General features: G+C 54.6%; 1 non-coding gene across 1 annotated transcript; it reads right to left on the bottom strand.

Annotated features, from left to right (window-relative positions):
• Window positions 1-13,546: 13,546 nt before the first annotated feature.
• Window positions 13,547-13,685, bottom strand: LOC112883684. Its single transcript, XR_003226937.1, has one exon. It is a non-coding gene; the product is annotated as a small nucleolar RNA Z247 (small nucleolar RNA).
• Between the last annotated feature and the right edge of the window lie 851 nt (window positions 13,686-14,536).

Raw genomic sequence — 14,536 nt, 5'->3', positions numbered from 1 at the left:
CCGTAGGACGTGACCCTAGGAGCGAGACCCCTTTTTAGGCCCTAGAAATTGTCCTGACATAACCCTTTGCTTACACAAACACTCACCGCTGATTTCTTTACCCTGTTCCAGATGGCTGACAATGGATGGGTCAACGGAATCTGCCATGCAGAACCCGGCCTCCCCAAGCTACTATTGCTCAGCCTGGAACGCATTGGAATCATGGAACCACCGGAGTATGCCTACCGAGAATACATCTCCGGAGGCACCCTTCGGTGTGACATGATGATTTTTATGGAGAGAAGCACCCGCTACCCTGAAGTGGACCCGTGGTTCATCTCCACAAAGGGCTTCCGATTCCCCGACACCTACCGAAAGGCCGCCCGTAAAGCCCTGCGCCGGCTACGTGTGCTCTACAGGCACTACCTTCAGCGGACTCCTATGGGATTTTTCCCACCCGCTGAAAGAAGTGGACGCACTTGGATTGCCCGGATGAGGAGACTTGGACGAGAAGAAGAAGACTTAGAAGATGCGGTCTCCCACCTATCCATCTACCTTACTGGCTTGGATGCACTCTGCCGCGAACAGTCGGCACAACTGAAGAAGCTAATCCAGGGGATTGAAAAGATAACCCAGGAGCTGGAGGAACAACGGACAAGAGCTGCAAACGCCGAGTATTCCTTAGCCGCCCTCCAAGCCCAGATGCAAGAATACGAGACCCGCAATGGAATAGGTGGATGGATAGAGGAAGAAGAAGAAGAACCCATGGAAACCCATTGGGATAAGGGTACTCAGACCGAAAATGAGGTGGATCGGTCCCTTCCAATAAAGAAGCGCTCTATTAGGACCGAGGAAGAATCCCCATGATAGGATTAGCACCTCGAACTAGAACCCTACCCTAATAACCACGTGCCCATGAAAACTGTACCATCCCTGTTGTAATAATAAATGTTACCTACTCCCTTTTGCACCTATTGTTTACCTTGTCCTTGTTTCAGATGGCTGAGGAAGGATGGACCCAGGGCGATTGCCAAGCTGCACCTGGCTTCCCCAGCCTTTTGATCGACACCCTGGAAGGCCTTGGCGTTACGGAACGCCCAAGGTACTACAGCCGGGAGTACGAGCACCATGGTACCCTCCGCTGCAGGGTGATCCTGGTCATCGCCAGGAGCAACCGCTACCCCGACATCCAGCCCTGGCGGGCGACCGCCACAGGGTTTAGACACCAAGACACCTACCCCTTGGCCATCAGAAAAGCACTCCGTTACTTGTGCCGGATCTTCGAAGAACACCTCGCCCCCACGCCAGCGAAGTTCTTCCCGCCGGCCATCAGAACCCCAGTCTGGGAAGCACGCATGAGAAACCTGGAGCGACGTCGCCACGAAGAAGGCCCCCTGTACCAAGTGGCTACTTACCTAGCCGCCCTGGACCAACTCTTTGATGAGCAAGCCAACCTCCTAAGGGAACAGACCCATCGAGCCGAGCAAGCAGAGCTCGCAGTGAGGATACAGCAGATCCGAGCCGCCCATGCCGAGGCAAGAGCCGCAGCCGCGGTCAGTAGCGAAGCAGTCGCCCAAGAGAGCCTCAGGCAGGCCCGAGACCGGCGTATGCAAGATTGGACCCAAAGTGGAACACCAGTCCCGGCAATAGGGGAAGACCATGTTTTACTCGGGACACCCATCATAGGATGGGGGACACTCTTCAGAAACACACAAGCCCCACCCGAGAACCCTGAAAGTTCCGCTGCTGCCGCCGAAGGAGATGCTGCAGCGCAACCCCCGACCAAGGGAAACCCAGAGGACGGCGAGCAAGGATCACTCGCGCTCTCTGCCCCAGAAGAAGGCCTGCCCCGCGAGTAAAATGACCGACGCCACCCTCATGATGTGTCCCCAGCCGCTTTTGTTTAAGTTGTACCTGATCCCGGACGAGTAGTACGATACCTAGCCTTACCCTAAGTTGTAACCCCCTTGCAGTAATAAAATGGTTTGTGCTTGTTGCTTGTGATGTTGTGTGCTGGTTTGTTGTGTGCTGATTATTTATATGAGTACCGGCAGGAGGTAGATTCTGCCTTATATATATACGAATTAAACAACTTAAACATCACATAATCGTAACCCTAGTTTACCCAATCAACAGGTGACCCCCCGGAACGTCGCGAGGGCCTCTCGTGGCCGGAACCCCGTAGCCGCTAGTGTCGGAGCACATCCCGTTGAACAAGATCTTCCCCAAGGAGAACAAGAAGTAAGCCAGAACCGAGGGGGAAGTCAAGAAGGAGAACAACTACCACCACCCCCACCCCTCGGAGACCTGGCGCAGATCATCCATAACCAGACCCTCATACTGGAGACTCTGGCGAATGCCCTCATTAACCGGCAGCCACGAGGGCAGAATATGAACGACAAGCTGACGGCCTTTCTAAGGACCAAGCCACCTATTTTCGCCGGATCCTGCAACCCGTTGGATGCTGACGACTGGTTGCGAGTAATTCAGAGGAAGCTCGAACCATTCGAATGCCAGGACCGGGATAAAGTCCTTCTGGCAGCCCACCAGCTCACCGGAACAGCATTATCCTGGTGGGAAAACTATTGTGCCGCAGCCGAAGATGCCTCTACCATCACCTGGGGAGAATTTGTAAGGGAGTTCCGCCGCTACCACATCCCTTCGGCCACTATGAAGCGCAAGGCGGATGAGTTCCGCGCACTACAACAAGGAAGCATGACGGTGGAAGAATACACCCACCGGTTCATAGAATTGGCCCGGTACGCGCCGGAAGAAGTGAACGACGACGATAAAAAGCAAGACATGTTCAAGAAGGGGTTAAGCCCAGAACTCCGGACCTTGCTTACCCCACAAATCTATCCAGACTTCAACACCCTGATGAACAAAGCTATCCTCACGGAAAGGGCCAAAGCCGAAGAGCGGAAGGACAACAAGCGGAAATTCCTGGAGAGCAAGGCCCGCCAGCAGGACCGCTTCCAAAAGCCGAGGAACTTCCCGGTATGCCACCAGACAGGGACATAGAATTCGTCATCGACCTTAACCCCGGAACCTCCCCTATAGCTAAGAGACCCTATAGGATGGCGGCCTCGGAATTGACGGAATTAAAGAAGCAACTAGAAGAACTACAACGGATTGGCTTTATCAGACCAAGCTCGTCGCCATGGGGAGCCCCGGTTCTGTTTGTCAAAAAGAAAGATGGGAGTATGAGGATGTGTGTAGATTACCGGGCACTGAATGAAGTTACCATTAAGAATAAGTACCCCCTCCCTAGGATTGATGACCTGTTCGATCAGCTAAAAGGAGCCAAGTACTTTTCTAAGATCGATTTAAGGTCAGGATATTTTCAGCTCAAGATTAGGGAAAGTGACATCCCTAAGACAGCCTTTGTCACCCGCTACGGGCAGTTTGAGTTCACTGTAATGTCCTTCGGACTAACCAATGCCCCTGCCTATTTCATGAACCTCATGAACAAAGTATTTATGGACGAGCTGGATAAGTTTTTCGTAGTCTTTATCGACGACATACTTATTTACTCCAAGAGTATGCAGGAACATGAGCAACACTTGCGGGTAGTATTGGAAAAGCTGAGGGCACATAAGTTATATGCCAAGTTCAGCAAGTGTGAATTCTGGCTGGAGAGAGTAGCTTTCCTTGGTCACATCCTGACCGCGGAAGGCGTAGCAGTGGACCCAGAGAAGGTCGAAGCAGTCTCCAACTGGCAGCGACCGACTAATGTTAGTGAAATCAGAAGTTTTCTTGGACTAGCTGGGTACTATCGGAGATTTATCGAGGGATTCTCCAAGATAGCCCGACCCATGACGGAACTTCTTAAGAAGGAGAAGAAGTTCGCCTGGACGGAAAATTGTGAAAGAAGTTTTCAAGAACTGAAGCAAAGGTTGACAACCGCCCCAGTGCTGACCCTACCGGACATTCATCGGGATTTTGTCATTTACTGTGACGCATCCCGATAGGGATTAGGGTGTGTACTGATGCAAGACGGGAAAGTCGTTGCATACGCTTCCCGCCAACTCAGGACTCATGAGCAGAATTACCCGACTCATGATTTGGAATTGGCAGCCGTAGTGCATGCCCTTAAGATCTGGAGACACTATTTAATTGGAAATAAGTGTGAAATTTACACTGACCATAAGAGTCTGAAGTATATCTTCACCCAGCCAGATTTGAACTTAAGACAGAGGAGATGGTTAGAGCTAGTCAAGGACTATAATTTGGAAATCCATTATCACCCCGGAAAAGCGAACGTGGTGGCCGATGCCCTAAGCCGGAAAACTTATGGACCCAAGGAGGACAACCTGTGCGAGGAAATGGCACGATTAAATGTGCACATTGTTCCTCGAGGTTCCAGCCATGTGCTAAGCGTCAAATCAACCTTAGAGGATAGAATTAGAGAGGCCCAAAGCTCGGATCAGGAGTTAATGAAAATCTGCAAACAAACTGGAGAAAACAAGGCACCGGGTTTCAGAGTAGACGATAGGGGGACATTATGGTACGAGGATAGGATTTGTGTGCCCCAAAATGGAGACTTCCGGCAGATGATCATGGACGAAGCCCATAACTCGGCCTACTCCATCCACCCAGGATCCACTAAAATGTATATGGACATAAGACAAAAATATTGGTGGAATGGAATGAAAGCGGATATTGCGCGATTTGTGGCACAGTGTGATACTTGCCAAAGGATCAAGGCCGAACATCAAAAGCCGGCAGGATTATTGCAACCCCTACCCATTCCAGTTTGGAAATGGGATGAGATAGGCATGGACTTTGTAGTGGGACTGCCCAGAACACAGAAAGGACACGATTCCATATGGGTAATAGTGGATCGACTCACTAAATCGGCACATTTCGTACCCGTACGAACCACTTACGGTGGGGAAAAGTTAGCAAAGCTTTATGTGGAAAATATAGTAAAGTTACATGGAGTGCCTAGCAAAATTGTCTCAGATAGAGGGACTCAATTCACCTCTAGGTTTTGGAAAAGCCTGCATAGAGCCATGGGCACTAAGTTGGATTTCAGCTCCGCATACCACCCACAGACGGATGGTCAGACCGAAAGGGTGAACCAGATCATGGAAGATATGCTAAGAGCATGCGTCCTGACCTATGGAAATGATTGGGAACAGAGCCTACATTATGCGGAATTTTCGTACAACAATAGTTACCAAGCCAGCTTGGGCATGTCGCCGTTCGAAGCCCTCTATGGAAGAAAGTGCAAAACCCCCTTGATGTGGTCGGAAGTTGGAGAACGTGCACTAGTAGGACCTGCACTTATAAAAGAAGCAGAGGAGAAAGTAGCGGAAATCCGCGAGAAATTGAAAGCAGCACAGTCGCGACAAAAGAGCTACGCGGACAAGAAGAGGCGGGAAATAAGTTTCAACCCAGGCGATTTTGTTTATCTCAAGGTCTCACCCATTCGAGGAACACGAAGGTTTCAAGTACAAGGAAAATTGGCCCCTCGATACATTGGACCGTATCGAGTTCTGAAGAGAGTCGGAGCCGTGGCATACCAACTGGAGTTACCAGAAGAAATGTCGGATATACACCCAGTATTCCATGTTTCGCAATTAAGAAGGTGTCTGAGAGTACCCGAGGGAGAACACGTGCCGGTGGAAACAATAGACCTACAACCGGATCTGCGGTACCAGGAAGTGCCGGTCAAAATTCTGGACACTGTCACTAGGAGGACAAGAAACTCCGAAGTACGGATCTGCAGAGTTCAATGGAGCAGACATGGAGTAGAAGAAGCGACATGGGAACACGAGGAGGCCCTAAAGAAAGAATTCCCCCATCTGTTTAGAAGCCAGCCGAATCTCGAGGACGAGATTCACTTAAGTGGGGTAGGTTTGTAACGCTCTGAAAATCTCGAGTCTAAACTACGCGATAGGGTGTTCCAACTAAGGGCGGACTCACCGTAATACCCTGACCCCTCTGCCACACGTGCGCGTTACAACCCCCGCCCTGTGCCACACAACGCCCGGCCTCCCCCACGCGCGACCGCCTCCCACAAATTGCGCCGGCGCAAGTCCTTTCTCGCGCGGCGCGCGAATCCCGCGCGCGCGTGGCCGACCGGCCGCGGTCGCCGCCGCGACCGGCGCCGACGCGCCCCTCCCTTTTTTTTTCTCTCTCTCTCTCCTTTCTCTTTCTCTTTTTCTCTTCCTCTATTTCTTTTCTTTTCTTCCCCTTTTCCCTTTCTTCTTTTTCTTTCCTTTCTTCTTTTTCCCTCCCTCCTTCTTCCCCTTCTCCTCTCCCCTGCCCGAGCACTGCTCAGCCCGCGCTGCCCCCTGCTCGGCTTCCGCACGCGCGCGCGCCTGCTCCCGGCCAACCGCGCCCGTGCCGCGCACGCGCGCACAAACACTCCTGCACGCTCGCCCCGGCCGCACGCGAGCCCCTGCCCCGGCCGCGCCGCGACGCGCGCGCACGCGCACCGCGTGGCCGCGCGCCGCGCCGTGTCGGCCGCCGCTCGCGCACGCCCTGGCCCGCGCGCCGCGCCGCGCCGTCCTCCGCTGCCGCGCCTGCCCCGTCGCGCGCGTCGTCGTCCTGGCCGCACAGCGCCGCCCCCGTGCGCCCGCGCCCCCGCTCTGGCCCGCCCGTCGCCAACCGTACTGCCCGCCGCTGCCTCCCCTGCCGCGCGCTCGCCCTGTGCCGCACAGCGCCGTCCACGTGCCCGCACCGTCGCGTCGCCCCGGCCTCGCTGCCCGCGCCACCGCTCGACGACACGGGCGTCACGACGCGGCCGCCATTAAGGCTTCCCGAGCCGCTCGCCGGCCCCCTCCCACCGGCCACCACCGGCCACCGCCTTGCTTGGCCTATAAATAGGCCGCCCGCACAGCCGCCCCTCCCCACGACCTTCACCACCGCACGGCCCCTTCTTTCCCAAGCTGCAGCGCCGCCGCCGCCTATAGCCCCGCCGCCGCCCTCGGTCCGCCGCCGCCCGACCTCCACGCGCCACCCCGGCCCGAGGTGAGGCCGGGGATCGGTTCCCCTCCTCCCCCTCTTCCTTTTCCCCACCCCCTAGCCGCCACCGAGCCCCGGGCCGGCCGGATTTGGCCGCCGCCGGTGCCCCCTCTCCCTTCCTCTGTTTTGTGCGGGGAAGAGGAGGAAGAAAGGGGCCTTTTTGCCCGAAGCCCCCTCCTTTTTCCTGTAATACCCCAAAGGAACCCCCCCTCCTCTAGATGCCCCCCTTTTTGCTAAAAAGACCCTACTCTTTCTAGTATTTCGAACCAAACCCCTCGATTACGTAAACCTAAATACACTCGACACCTTTCAGCGTACCCTGAGTATTTCTTGGATTCGCAAATAGGTCCTTGTCCTTTCCGTATAGTTACGAATATGCCCCCAGACCCTTGTTTAGTCCTTGAAACCATCTTTAACTCGTCATTTTATGTGTGAAACGACCTCCGATCGACCCGAAACTTTACCACGCCCTTTCTAGTATAGCTCTAGCCATGCCATTAAGAAACCACCCAAAAATATTACCCCTACCTCCGTAGCTAAATTATTTCCGATTCAAGCTCAACGATAAAAGCTTTTAATTCTTGTGCTTGATTGTGTGTCTGTTTGTTTGCGTCGTAGGACACGGAGTGAACGAGGAAGGTCCCGACTGTGACCAAGTGAACGAGGACCAGTGCTGCGACCCCGAACCCGTGGGACAGTGCTTCGATCAGGATTTCCCGCAAGGGTTTGACGATGGCAAGTTCAATCCCGCCCTTTGATGCATGTTTCTGTCCTAGTTTTTATAAACTCAACCCAGTGGCCTGTTTTATAAAATTGCATGGTTTTGCGTGTTGAAAACATGGTAGGATAGCCACCCTTGCTTGAGACAACCATACTTTGACCACCTGATTTTATAAAGAAAATGTGTGTGTGGGGGAAGGGATAAAATGTGGTTTTGGAAAGTGAGATAGACGGGATGGATGGCATTTCTGTGTGAATTGCCGTTGGTGTGCTCGTACCTGTGTGGTTGAGCGAGGAAGGGAGATATCCATCTTGTCACCCCTAAGGACCGAGTTGATGTGACATCTCACCTAGCTTCTTGTCGTGCAAACCACTTGACCGTTGTATGGGCAACGGCTTAGCATAAATCCCACTAGTTAGTCTGATAGCCATCAGGAGAGCTGAGAGTAACGGGTGATCAAGGAAAAGGGATAAGCTCTGTGTGACTTATGCCCCGGTTAAACCTCGGAGATAGGTCGAATGACCCCTTGATGGATCCCGTGATGGCTAGTCAGGTCTAGCTAAGGTGGGTAATGGCTTTGATGGGATCTGCACCGGCACTAAGGTGTTCGTGCTGTGGTACCCCACCTGTGGGTAAAGTTGCACACCTCTGCAGAGTTAAAATCTATTCGAATAGCCGTGCCCACGGTATTGGGCAGGTTACGGTGTGGTCACATAACTAGTGTTTATCTCTGGGAATGGATGGGCTGGTGTGAGTTGTTTGGAAAGTGTCCGGCAGTTGTGCCGTGTGCTACGGCGGACGGGGAGTCCGGTAGCAGTTTAAAACTTGGATCCTGTGTGGATCAACACCGTGTGCTCCTTGGTACAAGAAAACTCGTTTTAAAAATGCTTTTTTTAAACAAACCCCTGCATACAACAGAGTTTTCCGCAAATGAACCATAACCTTATCCTTGGATTGTCCTGTGCATTAATTTCTGTTATACCCCCCTCCGTGGGTGTGATTGGACTTGCTGAGTACGTTTGTACTCACCCCTTTTTACTTTACAGTGGAAGACCCAGACTACGTCCCCGAAGACAACGAGTAGGGCTCCGTCCTGCACCCAGTCTTGCCTGTGGTTGAGGCCACCGTTGGATTCCGCATGGCGCAAGACTCTGATGATCCTTTGTTCGTAGCTAGTGTAGTTGTGTGGGTTTTGGTTGTAATACTCGCGATAGTGGCACTTCACTGCCCATTACCGCGTAGAGTTGTACGGTGATGTACCATCTGATGTAATAAAGTGTTATCAGCCTCCTGGGACTGATAAATCAACACTTTTAAGTCTCCCCTGAAGGGGGGACGCTTCAGACAGACCGAGGTAGCAGGCGGAAAGAGGAGTCGGCGAACTTGGTCTGCCAGAACTGGGCGAGCAGCTCCATCGTCATCTTCCGAGCGGCTGACTGGACAGCGGTCTCGGTGAGTACGCCGAAGCTGTGGATCATCTTGCCCTCGAAGGCGGGCACTGCGGGGTCGGGCAAGACGACGAGCGTGGCCATCTTGGAGTAGTATGGGGGAGCGGTGGTCGACTTCAGGGCGAGCTTGATGTAGGCTAGGTCGATGCCGATGTGCTCCACCACGCGCTCGAACCACCGGAAGACGCCTCTCTGGTGGTACTCCTCGTACAGCGTGAGGTCGTGGGTCACGCTCTCCATCGTGGTTGCCATCGCGGTTGCTACCCTGCGTAGGAACGCGAGAATTGAGTCAGCGTAGGTAAGAGAGTAACTCAAGAGTGGAGGAAAACTGAGTCAAGGTGTCGACGGAAAATAGTCCAAGGTATTATAATAAGTGGATGGAATCGTATAGATTTCCCTAGGTCTACCGACCATGTCTAAGGCTCGTGCTACGGTCAAACATGGCTCTGATACCAACTGAAATGAACCGGATTCCTGAATCGAGGAATCCGACTCCCTGTATCGTCGTGATAGTCCCTGGATCAAGCGCTATCACATACAGAACTCATTTCAGGCATAATATCACAGTCATACTCATAAGAGGTCATTCACGGGTTTAATTATTACATAAATCCAGAGGATCTGTAGTACGGAATTTATTACAAGCCTTTCGGCTAAATCGAACAAGCAGAAAGCGCATAGCGGTAGCTAGGTCTTCGGCCGTCCTCCATCTTCGGGTTCCACCTCCACAGGCGACTTGAGCGTAGCTCGGGCCTCAGTCGTACCATCCGTCGTCGTTGGGGTCGAATTCCGGGTCGGATCCTGCATCGTACCAGGCTATCCCCAAGGATTGGGATAGGTTCACGTCACCATCCGTATGCAAGCTTTATGTGGTCTATACTACGGATATAACAGAGTTCAAGGGTAAAGCTGGGGGTTTCCCTATGCATGCAATATAATTTATATAAGAATACACATCTCCTTTCATTCCTGACTCGGGCCCTTCCGGCATTCCGGACTCCCGGTCACACACACCTTCCAACACCACCAAGTCGATGCGAGGACTCCCTCTCCCCGCATCTCAACTGCCCCCTGGCAGGACATTATTCTAGAGGGAGGTAGAGATCATGAGTAACACTAACTAATAAGAGCAACAGAGGAGTAGGGATGTCCATAACCGAGGACGCGGCTATACGTATAGTTTTCACCCTGCAGGGGTTGTACACCTGGTCCCACTCGAATCGACACTAGCCGGAGATCAGCCGACTAGTATACGAAACACCGGTCTACGAAACGGAAATAGGAGCCACGGCACCATCCGGCTTTCCCGGGTCTTGGGCGCATCCTCCCGCGAGAGGTCGCCCCGGGACTGTGAAGCCTCCCATGCGTCTCGGGGAACGTGAGGTCATCACCTCCTTCCCCTGCACCGATACTCGATCCTCCTACCGGCTTGGTACCGCGCTTGCTAAGTCCGGACCGGGCCCACCCTCATAATGGGTAAGTGGTGTGCACGCTTACAAAGTCCCACAAGTCATGGTTACTCTCACCCGGTCCTTATCTGCCGGAGCGGGCATCTTCGTCACACGCGTATCCACCACGGTGGTCCGCAACTGCACCCTTAACGGGTGCCCCAAACACCTCACGCGAAAACAAAACTGTACCCGCCACAGGTACTCCGTAGGATGTGCCAAGATACACACCCCAAGCCCTCGATCTACGATCGAGTTAGGTCGCCCACTCCCGGCTAAACCCTAATCACCAACTCCTGAAGAGAGCCAATTCACGCACGCCAAGACTATCCAACCATAACCCACACATACACTTTCAAGGATTTACAAGGCATATCTTATAATAAACAATTCAAGATGGGTTGACAAGGAGTATGGATCGTAAAGGGGCCATGCAGGTTTATCTCGATATATAAATATACACATACAGCAATAGCATTCTACAAGCAAATGCCTAGTAGGAGTTCAATTCGTAGATGGCCGTGAACCTGGCGTCTCCTCGAAGTCCTCCTGAGTCTCCGGGTAGTCCTGGTCGTCGGTCAGCTCCTCGCGGGCGGGTCCTATTCGTAAATACGAGTAAGAGTAGGGTCCAAAGTGCAAAAGTGCACAAAAGGTTGCAAATAAGATCCAAATCATCACAAAACCTACTCTAACAGGTAGCTCATGATTTTAGAAGAATTATGAAACTGGTTTCATAATTTTCGGAGGTTCGGATAATTTATTATGAATTTTCTAAGGAAAAACCTATTTCTGAAATTAATAAAAGGATTTCAGAAAAACAGGCCTGAAAACAGGGACACGTGGCAGCACCAGGGCGTGCCACGTGGCATGCTGACGTCAGCATGGTGTCAGCAGAGGGGGTCCCGGGTGATGACGTCAGCAGTGGGCCCTGCTGACGTCAGCGTTGACCGGTCAACATTGACCGGTCAACGGTCAAGGGTCGGTCAGCGGTCGTCGGGCCCCACTGGTCGGCCTCAGCACGAGGCTGACAGGTGGGCCCCTCGGGTCAGGTGGCAATTAAAAGAAAGGCCACGGTTCGGTTTTGGGCCGAAAAGGGTGATGGGCCGGCTTGGTTGGCCCAGAAGGCTCGGCTCGGCTCGTAACTCGGCTCGGCCTGCGGCTCAGCAGGCCGGCCCGGCAGGTGGGCTGGCTGGGCGTGCGGCTGACTCGGCTCGGCTCCCTTCGCGGGCCGGCTTCCTCTCCTCCACAGGCTGGGCCTTCTCTTCTCCCTCTCTTTCCTTCTGGCTGGGCTGGCTCTTCGTCTTCTCCTCCTCGCGGGCCGACGGCGTCGCTTCCTTCTCCTCTCCGACTGGACGGGCCCAGGCGTCAGCGTCTGCGGGATCCGGTGCAGCAGACGCGAGTGTATGGGTGCGTGTGTGTGTGGCGCCCGAAAGGTGCTCGGGAAAAGGCCTCAACGGCCGGGTCGCGACGCGAACGCGACGTTGCGGTCGCGTCGCGGGGGTGGACGCGCACGGCGAGGCCGTGGCGCGGACGTGGCGAAGCTGGGGCCAAGGCAGTGGGCACGGCTCGGGTGTGCGTGTGGTGCGCGCGCACGCGCGCGGATTCTGGTTTTCCAGAGCCGCGGCGTGGCCGTGCCGTGCGCGGAGCACCGGCGGCCCGGGTCCGCGGCACGACGCGGCGGCGAGGGGCGACGGCGGCAGCGGGGGAAGAAGCGGCGCGACGGGCTCCTGCAAGAAAGGACGGCACAGCGGCCGGAGGGGTGTGGGGAGTCCTACGGCCGGCTACGGATGGTTCATCGGCGGCGCTAGGCTCACGCCGGCAGCAGAGGGAAGGGAGACGGTGGCGGCGCTCACCTAGGGCTCATTGGCGTGGGTGCGCGGCGCGGTGACGAGCTGACGCCGGCGAGTCGGTGCAGTGCAGGACGCGCGGCGACGTTGACGTAGTCGTACGGGGCGCAGGCGCGGTGTAGACGCTCCGGCGTGGCGGCGGTGTCCTCCTCCTCGCGCAGCTCCGGGCGGCGTCGGTGGAGTCGTCCTCGGGCTCCTCCTCGCGCGGCTCTTCCCCTTCTCCTCCTCCTCCTCTCTTCGTGTGGCGGCGGCGGAAAGGCGGCTGGGGTTTCTAGGGTTTGGGCGAAGCGGCCTCGGGTTTATAGGGGGGCGCTAGGGTCCGGGGCGGCTGCGGCCGAGGGTCCTCGGCGGCCGGGCCGGGACGCGTGGCGCCCTTGCGGTGGCTGCGGCGCGGGGGTAGGGTCTCGGGCTCGCGGCGCGGGCTGTCGGGAAAAAAGGGCGCGCGGCGGTTGCATTGCCCTGTCGTGGAGCGGAGACAGGAGCGCGCGGGGGTGACGCAGGCGAGCGCGGGCGCGGGGAAAAGGGGCGGCCGTTTCGCTATCCTGTCGCGAGGCGGGCGACGCGGCGGAGGCGAGCGGGAGCCGGGAGCGGGGTCGCGGGCGTCGGGAGGAAGGGGAAAGCTGACAAGCGGGACCCGCCTGTCAGCTGCCCTGGGCGGTAAAGGGAAAGGAGGCCGGGACGGTTCGCGAAGCTGGGCTGGGCCGGCTCGCGTGGGCTGATCCGCGTGCGGGGAGAGAAAAAGAAGGGAAGAAGGTGGGCTGGCCGGGGCTGCGTGGGTGATGGGCTGGTGGGCTTGTGGCCCACGGGGGTATTAGGGTTTAGAAGTTTAGATTTGAATTTGAATGCCCATTCCAAATTCAAATCTCACACAAGGAAATCAAACAAATTCGAAAATCCAATTCAAGTAAGACGCAATAGCCATTCAAATCAAGTCCATTCACAAAAATTTTTGAAATCCCCAAATTTTGTTAAACAATCTCTATAATTTCTAACATGGAATATTACAATGGCTGCCACCATTAGAGTTGCGATCGCGACCGTCGCCGCGACCACGCATGCCACCACGCCCTCCTCTGCTAGCTAGGTTAACAGATGAAGATGATCCTCCTTGTTGTAGATCAAGCTGTGTCTCAAAACTTAATAGTTGAGAGAACAGCTCAAATATGGTGATTGGTTCTACTCTTGTAATAAGAGCAGATGTCACGGGATTGAACTCAGCGTCCAACCTGTTCATGATGTAGCCGACCATCTCTTCGTCGTCGAGGGGCTTTCCTGCAGCCGCCATCTCATTGCCGAGCCCCTTCATCTTGCTGTAGTACTCGGTGATGGACATGGATTCCTTCTTGGTGGTAGCTAGGGCGAGGCGCACGTTAACTGATCGTGCGCGGGGTTGGGAAGCATGCATCTCCCCAATTGGTCGCTATGCTTGGGCTGCCGTTGTTGCATCGGCGATCCTTGTCAACACATCCTTGGATATGGATATGAAGATAAGCCCTAGAACCTGCTGTCCCAGGCATACCACTCCTCATATGCTGGATTGGAAACCTTCACAACCTTGTCAGCTTGTTTCTCGTCGATCTCGGCTTCGGGAGCGACGACCTTGCCGGTGACATAGCCTTCAAGACGAGCACCATGGATGGCCGTGAGAACTTGCGCTCGTCATAGCGTAAAGTTGTTCTTAGTCAGCTTTTCAGTAACATGGATCCCAAGGAGAGGGTTGGAGGAACCAGCGCTATTTAGCTTGACGCCATGGAGGTTTGATCTGGTGAAAGAAGTGGCTCTGATGACCATGAAAGAAATCAGAGGTGCGGAAATGTCGGCCTCAAACTCAAGATCACGACGGGTGCGTGTTTATATGAGCGTAGCAACGCAAGAGTTTGCTATATGTCCAATTCGATAAGGAGTTCTAGAGTACGACAAGTTCAAAAAAACATCTAAAATATTTATATCCAATCCAATCCGATTCGAACTTCACGTTTACAGAGTTTTCATTGTATACTCTGACAGGTAGCCGCGCTGGACACCAGCCTCGCCACGGCACCGCCCTTCAAGGGGGTGCTCCGTGGCTACGTGTTGCCAACAGCGCCGTACACGGACGCCGCTCTGCTCAAGGCGGCG

This window comes from Panicum hallii, chromosome 2 (assembly GCF_002211085.1).
Source record: "Panicum hallii strain FIL2 chromosome 2, PHallii_v3.1, whole genome shotgun sequence".
In the NCBI taxonomy this organism is placed as follows: Eukaryota; Viridiplantae; Streptophyta; class Magnoliopsida; order Poales; family Poaceae; genus Panicum; species Panicum hallii.
Note: the sequence above shows the minus strand (reverse complement) of the source record. Positions and strands in the feature narration are given on the sequence as shown.